This window comes from Leuciscus leuciscus (assembly GCF_965113295.1).
Source record: "Leuciscus leuciscus genome assembly, chromosome: 3".
In the NCBI taxonomy this organism is placed as follows: domain Eukaryota; kingdom Metazoa; phylum Chordata; class Actinopteri; order Cypriniformes; family Leuciscidae; genus Leuciscus; species Leuciscus leuciscus.
This window is the reverse complement of record NC_138727.1, coordinates 22,084,198-22,098,760: the sequence shown is the minus strand read 5'-3', so window position 1 is coordinate 22,098,760 and position 14,563 is coordinate 22,084,198.

Genomic DNA, 14,563 nt, shown 5'->3' with positions numbered 1-14,563 from the left:
GGCACCACCGGCTCAGGCACTGGAACTGGCACCTCCGGCTCAGGAACAGACACTGGCTCCGGCTCAGGAACAGACACTGGCTCCGGCTCAGGAACAGACACTGGCTCCGGCTCAGGAACAGACACTGGCTCCGGCTCAGGAACAGACACTGGCTCCGGCTCAGGAACAGACACTGGCTCCGGCTCAGGAACAGACACTGGCTCCGGCTCAGGAACAGACACTGGCTCCGGCTCAGGAACAGACACTGGCTCCGGCTCAGGAACAGACACTGGCTCCGGCTCAGGAACAGACACTGGCTCCGGCTCAGGAACAGACACTGGCTCCGGCTCAGGAACAGACACTGGCTCCGGCTCAGGAACAGACACTGGCTCCGGCTCAGGAACAGACACTGGCTCCGGCTCAGGAACAGACACTGGCTCCGGCTCAGGAACAGACACTGGCTCCGGCTCAGGAACAGACACTGGCTCCGGCTCAGGAACAGACACTGGCTCCGGCTCAGGAACAGACACTGGCTCCGGCTCAGGAACAGACACTGGCTCCGGCTCAGGAACAGACACTGGCTCCGGCTCAGGAACAGACACTGGCTCCGGCTCAGGAACAGACACTGGCTCCGGCTCAGGAACAGACACTGGCTCCGGCTCAGGAACAGACACTGGCTCCGGCTCAGGAACAGTCTCTGGCTGGGCAGATAGTATAAGAGGAACCGATAAGGCGAGACCCTCGGATGGCGCTGGCAGAGCGAGGCGCTGGGGTGGTGCCGTCAGGGCAAGCAGCTTGGGGACGGCCTCCGGGACGACAGCAGGCTGCTCTGGGACGACCTCCAGGGAGACAGCGGGCTGTTCGGGGACGACCTCCAGGGAGACAGCGGGCTGTTCGGGGACGACCTCCAGGGAGACAGCGGGCTGTTCGGGGACGACCTCCAGGCCATTGGGAAGGCAGGAAGTCCTCCTCCTCCTCCGCCGTTTCCGGACCACCGGACTCGAGACCACCGGTACTGGGACCACCGGCACAGGGACCACCGGCACAGGGACCACCGGCACAGGGACCACCGGCACTGGGACCACCGGCACTGGGACCACCGGCACATGCTCTGTGCTGGACGGGACCAGCGGTGAAGAGGGCTCAGGCTGATGGGATGCTATGAGCTTGTGGAACCCCGTTCGGCTGATCCTCTGGGCCCTCTGTGCTGACATGAGCGCTGGGTCCATCACGCTGGACCTTAATCTAAGACGCCCAGATACTGATCCGGCTCCGGGCCTGATAGGTAGCGGCGATGTGTTCTCTCGGGAAGGCAGCGGTGATGCACTCTCTCGGCTGGGCAGTGGTAACATCTCGCTAGGAGATGCCGGCGAAGCTGGGGTATCCCAGTGACTACGGTGGTGTAGATACCTCGTAAACCCCCAAAAGTCAAGGATCTCCAGTCCCTTCATCTCCCATTGCGGTAACGGGTCATCAAGACAGTGGTTAAAAAGGTCCTTCAAGGTTGCATCATTATAGTTCATGCCTCTCGATAAGGTCCAAAAAGTTTGAGACAAACAACTCACTGTCTGACCCTGCTGGTGTAGGGCCATTAAATTTTGGAGTCTTCCCCTCCTCTCCTTCTCAGTGGTGGGGGGAAGGATCCGAAACCCCGTACTGCTGGATCCATACATGGGTGTATCGTTCTGTCACGTTCCGCTCAAGGGAAAAAGCAAGGTGGATCCAAGTGCAGTCAAATTGAGGTTTATTAAGGGTAATCCAAAAGAGTAGTCAAACAGGCAGGGTTCGATATCCAGACAGGCAGTACAAAAACAACAAACAGACTCAGGCAGGGAACACGGTAAACCAAACGCGGTGTGACATAAACAACGATACACACAGGACATGGAACAAACAGGGCTTTAAATACAGGAACAAACTAGATGACAACGAGAAACAGCTGGGAACAGATAACAAACACCTGTGCAATCACACATACAGGAATTGTGGGAAAGGTAGTTCTTGAATGACACCGTGGGGAAAGGAGGACATCTAGTGGATACCAGGGGAACACAACCAGACACTGTGACACTGTCTTATCATTCCTCCATCTATTTGAAATCCATGGATCACCCTTCTGTGTTGCTGCTTGTTCATACACAAAAATACAAATGAATATTACAAATGAATAAAAGACTATCTAGCTATGGAAGCCCGTCTCATATATTGATAATTTATCATTAATGTTATTCACTGCAGAGCGTGCCATGTTTGCTGTGATGCATTTACACGGCTTTAACCAGGGGATGTCGCTAGTGCGGCACACCCATCTGCTCCGCTGCTTTGCGCATGTGTAGAAGTGCGAGAAAATAAGTCATTATTACGAGAAAGTTTCTCATTATTACGAGAAAGTTTCTCATTATTACGAGAAAGTTTCTCATTATTACGAGATGTTAAGTCATTATTATGAGAAAGTTTCTCATTATTACGAGATGTTAAGTCATTATTATGAGAAAGTTTCTCATTATTACGAGAAAGTTTCTCATTATTACGAGATGTTAAGTCATTATTATGAGAAAGTTTCTCATTATTACGAGATGTTAAGTCATTATTATGAGAAAGTTTCTCATTATTACGAGATGTTAAGTCATTATTACGAGAAAGTTTCTCATTATTACGAGATGTTAAGTCATTATTATGAGAAAGTTTCTCATTATTACGAGAAAGTTTCTCATTATTATGAAAAAGTTTCTCATTATTACGAGAAAGTTTCTCATTATTACGAGATGTTAAGTCATTATTACGAGAAAGTTTCTCATTATTATGAGATGTTAAGTCATAATTATGAGAAAGTTTCTCATTATTATGACTTAAAGAATCTTTATTTTTTTCACTCAATGTGGCGGAAACGGGCTTCCATAATATGGAAGCTTGTTTCCGCCACTGAATAATAAATAAATAAATAATAATAGCGACTTTTTATCTCACAATTGCGAGTTTACATCTCGCAATTCTGACTTTATAACACGCAATTGCGAGATATAAAGTCAGAATTGCGTGAAATAAAGTCGCAATTGCGTGTTATAAAGTCAGAATTGCGTGAAATAAAGTCGCAATTGCGTGTTATAAAGTCAGAATTGCGAGATATAAACTCGCAATTGTGAGATAAAAAGTCAGAATTCTGACTTTTTTTCTCGCAATTGCGACTTTATATCACGCAATTCTGACTTTATAACACGCAATTGCGACTTTATATCTCGCAATTCCGACTTTATATCTCCCAATTGCGACTTTATTTCTCAGAATTGCGACTTTATATCTCGCAATTGCGACTTTATTTTTCAGAATTGTGACTTCATATCTCGCAATTCTGAGAAAAAAAGTCACAATTCTGACTTGATATCTTGCAATTCTGAGAAAAAAAGTCAGAATTGTGAGATAAAAAGTCGCAATTATTATTATTTATTTATTATTCAGTGGCGGAAACAAGCTTCCATAGTTTTGTTTAAACATTAAAAAATGTGTTTTATTCCCTTTGAAAACATGTAATCATAATAACATTCTTGGTATTCCAGTAAAGGAGAAATTCCAGAAAAGTTACGCTTGAAAATGAGTATCCATAATAAATAAATAAACTGTCTATGAAAAGAAGAGAATTTTATTGGAACCTTGTTCACATCTAAATAAAAAAAAAATAAAAAAAAAATAAACCCCCCAATATATCAAATTAAGGTACTATACGGTTATCCGGACCTAACACCTAACACCTAACACCTACCACACCTAACGTGTGGTCACGTGTGGTCCGGATAAATTATTTACGTGTGGTCACGTGCACGTGCGGTCCGGATAACCGTATAGTACCTTAATTTGATATATTGGGGGGTTTATTTTTTTATTTTTTTATTTTTTTATTTAGATGTGAACAAGGTTCCAATAAAATTCTCTTCTTTTCATAGACAGTTTATTATTTATTATGGATACTCATTTTCAAGCGTAACTTTTCTCCACACAAATCTGTGATTTGGAACAACAAATCTATTACATTTAAATCTTTATTCTACAGAAACTGGTCCAATAAAGGTATAATTTTTGTCAGACAGTTATTTAAGAACAACACACATCTTTTTAATTACTGTGAATTCCTTAATCATTATTAGATCCCTGTAACTATTAAAGAGTTTGCAGTAGTATTTGATGCCATTCCAACTAGCCTTATTCAACTTTTGTCAGGCAATATATCTTCTGAGTCTATCCCATTATATAGTAATAACTTAAGTATTAATGGTGTGAAAATTATAGATAAAAAAAAAAAGTGACAATTTTTTTATTAAATTATGTAGAACTTACGGTGGCCGAGAAGGGTCACAACACAAACAAAAACCACAACAACTACATATTCAGAAAACACCTCCAAATTCAGAAAACACATACAAACGCCGCCACAACAACTACATATTCAGAAAACACCTCCAAATTCAGAAAACACACACAAACGCCACAACTACATATTCAGAAAACACCTCCAAATTCAGAAAACACAAACGCCACAACAACTACATATTCAGAAAACAACTTTGTCGATTTCACATCACGCATGCTGCAAATATTCACAGCACGAGCAAATAGGGAAACGAACTGCAAACTGCAAAGACACAACGAAAATGTTTCCAGGGGGGCCATAATCAGTGATGGCTACAAGAGGTAAGTGTTTCCAGAGCCCGTCTACGGCCTTATTAGACAGTCTCTGGTGTTTCTCTTTTATTATGACAGACTTGTCGATGTGCTCTGATACCGAAGTGGTTTGCAGCACAAAACGGACAGAACATTTCAATCTGAAAAATAAATAAATAGTTCAGATATCAGGACAACAATGTAAAAACGCTGGTAATGCATCTATTTAGTGACCAGAAGCGAGCTAGCCAGCTAGTTTCCAGCTAACAACGTTGGCAGAACGTTTATCTGTGTGGACTAATACGTTATGGGGACAATAACTTAATGTTGAAAACACACAAAACCACTTCGGTATCAGACCACATCGACAAGTCTGTAATAATAAAAGAGAAACACTTACCTCTTGTAGCCATCACTGATTATGGCCCCCCTGGAAACATTTCCGTTGTGTCTTTGCAGTTTGCAGTTCGTTTCCCTATTTGCTCGTGCAGTGAATATTTGCAGCGTACGTGATGTGAAATCGACGAAGTTGTTTTCTGAATATGTAGTTTTTGTGGCGTTTGTATGTGTTTTATGAATTTGGAAGTGTTTTCTGAATATGTAGTTGTTGTGGCGTTTGTATGTTTTCTGAATATGTAGTTGTTGTGGCGGCATGTGCATGTGTTTTCTGAATTTGGAGGTGTTTTCTGCATATGTAGTTGTTGTGGCGTTTGTTTGTGTTGTGACCCTTCTCGGCCACCGTAAGAACTACATTATTGCCTAAATACAAACCTTTTTGGAACTCGATTTATAACGGTCACATTTATAATGAAAGGATCCAAGAGCAAGAGTTGACAGGATATAACAGTCTTCAATGAAAAAATATAAACAAGGCAGTCTGTCCTTATGGAACACAGAACTGGAAAAAACAGTAAAAAAAAAAAAAAAAAACAACTCCTGATGAGGAAATAGATCTGATCACCCATAGAGATGGAAGACAGTGCTTAGTAGGTATCTCAGCCAGGAAAAGACCGCAGAGGTTCTCACACAGCAGATGCAGGACACAGAGAATACTTAGGCGCAGGCTGTACCGGACCGACAAGACAAGGTGAGTTCTTCCAAAATATTTTACCGCCATGAAGGGAGCAGTAGTCACAACACATGACATGCAACAATAATCCAACAAATAACTGCTTGAACCAACCCCAGATAGCAAAATACACTCGGGCCAGATCCGGTTAGATTCTCACCTGCCGGAGATTTACCCGTCGGCCCGCTTCCTTCTGCAGCACTCGTGCCGGATGCCTGTTTACTCACTGGCCGATTCCGGTCCGAATCAATCGGCCCAGATGCGGCAGCCGTTAACTTGCCGACACTGCCGCAATCAACCCGGAATCGGGCCGTCACTAATGCGCACTGCACGCCGGAGCTGGCGCGATTCAATCTTGCCATGTTATTATGACTACCTTTATTGATGCTTCTTGAATAACCCATGTAATCAGTTTTGTATTGATATTAAAGAAAATGATAAAGTCAATCCAAAACGTATATACTAACTTTTGAATAAAATGCAAACAAACTTAACATTTTAATATTTATCCCATAATTGTTGCAAATGATATAAACCAAGGCCAGAAAATATGAAGAACATATTTATTTATAAAATTGCACATAAAGAAACAACTTAAAAACACAAGTAATTTAGGCAATTACAGTAGTATAAAGAAATAAACTTGCATCAAAAAAAAAAAAAAAAAAAAGTGCACACTGCACAGGTGTAAAGAAACACATTAAAAGACTTAATTTGAACATGAGAAACATAACATTGCACAAGTTAAGAAATATCCTAAAACACTTATCCTAAAGTTTTTAAATAAACTTTAATTAAAAAAAGTGCCTGTGTAAAAAGCACACAAGTATGAAGAAACATCTTAAAAGCCTTCTTGAAGCCTGCTCAAAGCACGTTGTTAGATTTAGCTCTCTCCTTCCTTCCTCCATCCCTATCAGGAGCAAGTTGTAGCAATCTTGTTATACATTTTTCCACCTCTTTATCAGTGGACATCTTGGTATGGACATTTGTCCTCACTGCATCTGTATATAGAAAACAAGTCAAATAGATAGTTATACTTTGCCGTGCAACACAGTGTTGATAAAAATAGCATGATTGTTATCAAACAAGTGCAACCTACATATGATGGATTTTTTCCCCCTCTAACTACAGATCAGAAAAGACAATGTTACTTAAACCCTTAGAAGAAAAAAAACAAAAACATATTCATATGAAAGTAGTCTTACACAACAGACAGTATAGCAGCCTCTATGTGCTGGAGTATATATAAAATCAACTTACTGACATAAGTTCAACAAAAGCTTTCCCAGGATAGCAAGCAAGCAAGCAAATTTTATTTATATAGCACTTTTCCAGACAAGTCAATGCAGTTCAAAGTGCTTTACAGACACACCAAGTACGTACAAGTACAAGTACAAGTACAAGTACAAGTACAAGAATAAAAATAAAAATGTATGAAAATGTATAAAAATGAAGAAAAGAAGAAAAGGAAATTATAAGTTTTACAGGAAGGCCAGGCTAAAAAGATATGTTTTCAATTTTGACTTAAAACTATTTATATTTCTAGCACGTCTTACTTCTTCTGGAAGATTATTCCAGAGGCGAGGAGCGTAGCGGCTAAAAGCAGCATCACCAAATCTTTTAGTTTTACTGAGTGGTACTGTTAAAAGTAAAGAATCCGATGATCTAAGAGTCCTTATAGGTTCATATATTATAAGCATTTTTAAAAGATAGTCTGGAGCAAGTCCATGCAGTGCTTTATAAACTAATAAAAGGTTTTTAAAATCAATACGAAAACTAACAGGTAACCAATGTAATGATTTAGGATACACCACACAGGTTCTTTAGTGGAAAACCCACCAAGAATTCCAGAATAGATTACCTTTTTAAAAACACACACAAAACAATAACAGAGTATACACAAAAATATAATACATACAAGACAAATTGTGTGAAAAATGCAAGTGCTTGAACTTACCAACTTCTTAATTTGTTCTGGCTGATCCTTTATTTGATTTTCAAGCCTTTCCAGATCAGTTAAATCTGACAAAGGAAGGTTGAATGAACTGATGTCTGGACATTCATCACTCTGCGACTGAGCACTGTTCTGTTTTTGCTGATTTTTAAGAACCATGACAAGTTGTTGCTTGATGACCTCTTGTGCTTTAAAAACAATACAAAAATAATGAATGAGCATAAATAAACTTGAAGCTTGTTTTTTTTCATATAGTGTTTAATAGGATAAAGAGTCAGTTAAATCTTAAATATTTACCCACTTTACAACCATCCAAAGAAAAACGATTAAAATAAAACAACTTAACAGTGGGTTCTTTTAAGTTGAACAGAACTCTTTTTGGTTTTGTTAAAATTGTTTAGTTGCACTTTACTTTTTAGTTGAATTAAAAGATGAAGTTGTGTATACTTACAAACACATGAAGAACTGCAACAGGTGCTGTCTCCATCTCCATCTCCAACTGCACTGGTACATGGACTTAAATTATTCACGGAGTGGCTGGTATTAAATGCATTTACTGAAAATTTATATTTAAAATAACTGGATCTAAAATAAAGTTAGCCTACTAATCACTGTTACAATTTGAAATTGTGAATGTTTTAAAATAACAAGAGTCCGATATGGAAGTAGAATAATGTCAAATGTTTTTGAAATAAAAAGCCTGTTGAATTGCACTACTTGAAAAAAAAAAATAGGCATTGCATTAACCATGCTTGCATTTTAATGCATTGTATTTTTAGTGCTTATATTTTTATGGGCTGAAATTCAACATGGTTGAATATTTAAGCTGTGAATATTTCAATTAAAAACATTTCAAACACCTTTTCATTATTAAAAATTCAATAATCCATATTCACCTTTCATATTTCACTTCCAAAATATTCAAACTGTTTAAAAATACAACCAATAATATTCAACAGGCAATTTTCGGTCCATTTTATTTCGCTTTGCAAATTCGCTTCCACAAATTCAGTGGTTCAAATTCGACAGTAAATTCAACATTGACGTCCAGGAACTGCAGGAAAAGCAGTAGATTGCCGAGCATACTCTCCATCTGCTGTTAGTCGACCTCACCATCAGATGGTGCAAAAGCGCGTGTTGCTGACGAAGACATTCATTCATAAAATGAAAATGATTATCTGTGTCAGTATATGCGGAAAAGATGATAAACACACAAAAGCTGTGTTTATGTTTCATTCAATAACTTCATTGTTACTTTCCCTGTGTATTCTACATGTCATCAGCTTTCTCTACCATGAACAGGATTATAATCGGTTTCCCTCAATACCTCATACTCAAGGATTTCCCTTCCGTTGATAGTGATATGAAAGACCAATCTTGCACCTTATTAGGGAAGTAGGCTGTAGGCTATTATATAGGCTACAGGCAAGAAGATGGACTCAGAATATGAACTTAACGCGCAAAGTTTCATGCTGAGCGTTTCGTGATATACTGGCATAAAATCAACACATACATACATCTATATATATATATATATGAAGAGTTCAGATGCAAAAGCCTCTAAGTGCCATCTGAAATTTTCTTCAAGAATAATAATTTTTATCAAGCTTGTATATTTAAGTTCAATAATTTCACTTAAATGGCAATGCAAATGACCTATTAATTGTCATTTAAGTGAAATTACTGAACTTAAATATACAAGCTTTCTAAAAATGATCATTCTAGAACAAAATTTCAGATGGCACTTAGAGGCTTTTGCATCTGAACTCTTCATATATATATATATATATATATATATATATATATATATATATATATATATATATATAGTATGCATACGTGTATTGCATTAGCTTAAACTGTCACAGCACTTGCATATTGTCCTCCTATTGTTAGTTTAACTGTAAATCGCTTTGGATAAAAGCGTCTGCTAAATGACTAAATGTAAAAATTGGCTTGATATTGGACATTAGCACATTTAGGGACCGTCTCTAAAGTTGCATACAACATTGGCATACACGTTTCTAACTTCAATAGCAAACTTAAATTTATTTGAATAAATATCAAAAATCCAAAGGGTGCGCATTATGCCTGACACTTTACAGTTGGTTTTATGACGGCAAGTCGTTCTATTCAAATGCTATCGGAGTTAGAAACGTGTATACCAAAGTCGTATACACTTTAGAGATGGTCCCTAAATGTGCGAATGTCCAACATCAAGCCATCTTTATGCCAGTCTATCACTGGGAAACGCTCAGCATTAAGCTTTGCACGTTATTCTGAGTCCATCTGCTTGCCTGCGAGTTTGGTCTTTTACATCACTGTAGTCCATTAAGCTAAGCGTTGTATATGTCCAGCAGGGGAATCCTTAAGTATTGAGGGAAACCCTAACCCCTAATTTCCACCAGATGCGTAACGGCTGCCGAACGGCTCCGCTGCGTGACAGCTCCGTGTTCCGTCGTCCGTCAATACCCACCAGGTCCGGATTTGTTGCGCAACGGCTGCGGTCATGACTGACAGCTGACGTCACGAGGCCCCATGTAATCTCGCGAATTCTGGTCTGATCGCGCGATATGTAGTTTCTATAAACAGAACTACCAAACCAGGAACAGTTTTCCATCCGGAGGAGTATAGGATAGAACTCTTTTCTGAATTAGCTACCGATCTCTCTTTTCTGTGGATTTTGATTCACACACAGATTTGATGTTAAAACTTCAACAAGCCTGTCTCCGCCCATTATGACGTTTTCAAGGTGTAGTGTAGGGAAATATGAGCGCGGTGTATTTTATTTTGAAAATTAAACGGATCTTTTATTTTGTTTCTGGCTGTTCTGTTTTGTCACTCGACTTCCTGTCCTGCGTACTCTGCCCTGTAGTGCTGCGGAGCGCTCCGGCATCCGGCAAAAATAGAAGCTCTGCGTATCTGCTACGGAGGGCTGCGGATTGCCGGAGTCGCAACGCAGCTGTACCGCATTCAGTGGAAATACACTCATTGACTTTAATGGAAACCTATTGACTCCGCCGCCGTGCCGGAGCCGTAACGCAGCCGGTGGAAATTGGGGGTAACAGCCTGCATGCAGCACATCGCCACAATATAAAGTTAAGGCAACTAAACAACCAAGAGAAATATATGTCAACCTCAAAAATGTAACATTGGATCTGTATATCCGCATCGGGGAATAACATTATAATCTCGTTCACGGTAGAGAAAGATGCATGTAGGCTACACAGGAAAAGTAACCGTGAAGACACTGAATTTAACATAAAACAGCCGTCATAATAATCACAAATACACTTACATTGCTGTAAATGAGTTTTATGAATGAATGACTTGTTCTATAGTGCAGCAGATTAGTAAAAAAATCGTTCACTTTGGTATAGAAGCATGAAATTTGGCACAGATACTCTCTAAGGGCCACTATTTTGGAAAAAGGCGTTGGCCACTCAAAAATTCAATATGGCGGCCATTTTTCAAAATGGCCGCCATTGCTATTCAATGCTTATTATATCAATTATTCAAACAGTGATCCAAGCATAAAATTTTATACAAATACTCTCTAAAGGACATGTTAATAGAAAAAGATGCTTGTCCCTCAAAAATTCAAGATGGCCGCCATTTTTAAAGATGGCCACCGTTCCTGTCGAATATTAATTATTTCAAGTGTTCAAATGGTGATGCAAGCATAAAATTAGGCAGAAATACTCTTCAAGGAACACTCTTTTGGAAAAAGGTATGTGCCACTCAAAAATTCAGGATGGACACCATTTTCAAGATGGCCACCATTTCTGTCAAATAGTCATAATGTCTGCTTTGTCTGCCTCCTCTCCTTTGACCTGTCCAGCTTAGTTAAACTTGCCAGGGATATAAAATCCCCACCGGCATAGGTCTCAGGTTCATTGGAGTACACAAGCCTCTCCACCACGGCAAGGTGTAGTCCACAGAGAGGAAGTGCCACTGTTAGAAAAAGGATACGCTGCTGGTACAGGTTGCACATACAGTGGGGAGAACAAGTATTTGATACACTGCTGATTTTGAAGGTTTTCCTACTTACAAAGCATGTAGAGGTCTGTAATTTTTATCATAGGTACACTGAAACTGTGAGAGACGGAATCTAAAACAAAAATCCAGAAAATCACATTGTATTTTATTTAAATAATTAATTTGCATTTTATTGCATGACATAAGTATTTGATCACCTACCAACCAGTAAGAATTCCGGCTCTCACAGACCTGTTAGTTTTTCTTTAAGAAGCCCTCCTGTTCTCCACTCATTACCTGTATTAACTGCACCTGTTTGAACTTGTTACCTGTATAAAAGACACCTGTCCACACACTCAATCAAACAGACTCCAACCTCTCCACAATGGCCAAGACCAGAGAGCTGTGTAATGGGCTACAGGACAATAGGCAAGCAGCTTGGTGAGAAGGCAACAACTGTTGGCACAATTATTAGAAAATGGAAGAAGTTCAAGATGACGGTCAATCTCCCTCGGTCTGGGGCACCATGCAAGATCTCACCTCGTGGGGCATCAATGATCATGAGGAAGGTGAGGGATCAGCCCAGAACTACACAGCAGGTCAATGACCTGAAGAGAGCTGGGACCACAGTCTCTAAGAAAACCATTAGTAACACACTACGCCATCATGGATTAAAATCCTACAGCGCACACAAGGTCCCCCTGCTCAAGCCAGTGCATGTCCAGGCCCATCTGAAGTTTGCCAATGACCATCTGGATGATCCAGAGGAGGAATGGGAGAAGGTCATGTGGTCTGATGAGACAAAAATAGAGCTTTTTGGTCTAAACTCCACTTGCCGTGTTTGGAGGAAGAAGGAGGATGAGTACAACCCCAAGAACACCATCCCAACCGTGAAGCATGGAGGTGGAAACATCATTCTTTGGGGATACTTTTCTGCAAAGGGAACAGGACGACTGCACCGTATTGAGGGGAGGATGGATGGGGCCATGTATCGCGAGATCTTGGCCAACAACCTCCTTCCCTCAGTAAGAGCATTGAATATAGGTTGTGGCTGGGTCTTCCAGCATGACAAAGACCTGAAACACACAGCCAAGGCAACTAAGGAGTGCCTCTGTAAGAAGCATCTCAAGGTCCTGGAGTGGCCTAGCCAGTCTCCAGACCTAAACCCAATAAAAAATCTTTGGAGGGAGCTGAAAGTCTGTATTGCCCAGCGACAGCCCCGAAACCTGAAGGATCTGGAGAAGGTCTGGAGGAGTGTGCCAAAATCCCTGCTGCAGCGTGTGCAAACCTGGTCAAGAACTACAGGAAACGAATGATCTCTGTAATTGCAAACAAAGGTTTCTGTACCAAATATTAAGTTCTGCTTTTCTGATGTATCAAATACTTATGTCTTGCAATAAAATGCTAATTAATTACTTAAATCATACAATGTGATTTTTGTTTTAGATTCCGTCACTCACAGTTGAAGAATACATATGATAAAAATTACAGACTTCTACATGCTTTGTAAGTGGGAAAACCTGCAAAATCAGCAGTGTATCAAATACTTGTTCTCCCCACTGTATCTGCGAGACGGAAGGCGGAAGGACCATCAGAATTGAGACTGGTTTCAACAATATAGGTGACCAGTTCAGAAAGAGCCATAGGAAAGATGGCTGGTTGAATCGTTTCACTCTGTGACTCTTTCTCAAGCCTTCTGAGGTTTCTCTCTGTTGTAAAGATGAATGAGACGCAAATTATGGTATTTCAGCTCCTGTGCAATGGCATCAGCACCACTTAGTTGAGACAATAATTTAGCATCATTCAGTGTTTGTGCACATTCATGTAGTCTGTCATTCAGTTGCAGTGTCATTACCTGACGTAGGTCAGATTCAGGAGATATGTTATCACAAAGAAAGCAAACCTGATCATCTAGAATTTTCTGCATCATGGTTCTGCGATGCTTTGTTTGGCCTTCATCTATCTCACTACATTGAGCATCGGATTGTTGCTTCTGGGCACGAAGTAACTTTGTGTTGTTGAACCGAAGTAGACAATTGTAGTGATACTTCGCTTGGTTCTTCTCAAAGCTTCTATACCACCACCTTCATCCAGTCGTTCCAGGTCCAGGGTCATTGGCATTTTGTTCATCTTGTGTAAGAGTGGAATGTTGGTGGCAATCATTTTATAGCCATCATGTTGAGAAACATGATGGGTAGGTGGTGATTGGAGGGGTTCCTTTGTGTCTGTCTGACAAAGACAACATTTCTTCCAATCAGTTGGCCTCTTGGCTGACATGGGATTTTCATTTGCCATTTTGGGGGTTTGTTGTCTGATTAAGGCCGAGGGGTTATCCTTTTACCACCTCAATCATAGACATAGTACACATTCAGGTATGGGATACAACTAGGTACGGGTCACCTACACCTAGCCCGATCATTCATCCAGTGCCATTTAAGTCCCGTGTGATCTGTACACCTTCCAGGTAAGCATACATGAACAAGTCATGTATTGCCCCGCTTACCCTTGGCTCGGCTCTCTGTCAATTCAGGTGCGGCTATCTAACTACATCTATTACTAGCTAATTGATGAGGGGCTGGTAGACAGCATTTGGGACACTAAACTTAGCTATACTATTACTACTAGTCAAGAACTACAGTGTAAGTAAAACTAGGTCAGCTGACACTGAACCCCATGCTGAGTTCCCCAGCAGTTAAGTCACCAGTGTGCCCTGGTTGTGTAATGACGTTCACTCTATTAAACAAAACCTTCCTTAACACATTAAATTGAGCTCTGACAGAAATGGTGGCCATCTTGAAAATGGTCACCATCTTGAATTTGAGCGGCACACACCTTTTTCCATGATAATGTTCCTTGAAGAATATTTGTACCAAATTTCATGATAGCAGCACCATTTGAAAAAAAGATGTAAGGATTCAAGAGAAATGGCG